The sequence below is a fragment of the Salvelinus alpinus genome, chromosome 20 (assembly GCF_045679555.1).
Source record: "Salvelinus alpinus chromosome 20, SLU_Salpinus.1, whole genome shotgun sequence".
In the NCBI taxonomy this organism is placed as follows: domain Eukaryota; kingdom Metazoa; phylum Chordata; class Actinopteri; order Salmoniformes; family Salmonidae; genus Salvelinus; species Salvelinus alpinus.
This window is the reverse complement of record NC_092105.1, coordinates 14,403,791-14,404,776: the sequence shown is the minus strand read 5'-3', so window position 1 is coordinate 14,404,776 and position 986 is coordinate 14,403,791. Positions and strand designations below refer to the sequence as shown.

General features: G+C 35.9%; 1 protein-coding gene across 1 annotated transcript in view; it reads left to right on the top strand.

Moving 5' to 3' along the window:
- LOC139546320 (cell surface A33 antigen-like) overlaps positions 1 to 758 on the top strand; it is a 13,219-nt gene extending 12,461 nt beyond the window's left edge. The window contains exon 7 of the mRNA XM_071354569.1: positions 1 to 758. This exon is cut by the window's left edge and continues 1,222 nt beyond it. The gene's annotated coding sequence lies outside the window, so the exon portion shown is untranslated.
- Positions 759 to 986: the final 228 nt, after the last annotated feature.

Genomic DNA, 986 nt, shown 5'->3' with positions numbered 1-986 from the left:
ACTGGAGTCAACACAAAACATGACATAATACAGAACATTAATTTGAACAGCTCAAGGACAGAAGTTAATTTGATGAGATGAGACCAAATTCCAAACTGAAACATGGCCCATGGGTCACTTCTACACGGCCCTGTAAAGACCTGAAAGGACTGGATCAAGATCTGTGTCTAGGTGGTGAAGGCCTCTCTTCAACAGCTACTGTGTCTTAGTCTCCTACATGAGGCTAACAGAAAGCTATTACCGTGCTATTCAGATGAACTCCTTTCAGATCTTTCAGGGAGGTTGATGAATTACCTTGTGGTTGGTGTGAACCAACTGGACCTAAATCAAGTTTTACCATGAAATCAAGTGCCCTTGGGTTGTATGACCCCATGTGGTCAATATCTGTGGAATTATGGAATTGTTTTGACCCTGTGTTACATCTTTTAATTATTACTTTGTGGTGAAAGTAGGCTACATCAAATATTTTTTTTTAAATAACGCACTGATTTCCTGTTTTATTTGCTAGTAATTACTCCAATCAATAAATGAACTGTATGGTGTATGGCAAGGAAGAACATTATGTAATTACGACATTTTTATTAATTTAAATGAATCATATATATATATATAAAAAAAAAAGATAATAAAGGGAAGAAGTGGAGGAAAAACTGAGCTAAAATCTCAGGATTATTTTTGTTTCATTTCTTTATTCCACAGGATCACACCCGTTTTATTAATAAAATATATTTTCCCCCCTTTTAAAACCAGACTCTTCTACCTCATTCCATGGGTACAATTACCAGTTGGAGCAGGTTTAAGATTTTGGGGGAGATTAGTTTAGATGTATTGTTTTGAATCCCAAATCTATTTAAATATGTGCTTGTAATAGTATTATAGGTAAAATGGTGGTAAACCATATTTGTTTGAATGTAGTTTTTGGTCTGGAGTTGGGGTTCACCCTCTGTTAAAGTGGTACACTCCCCCTAGTCTCCGATTGACGCTTC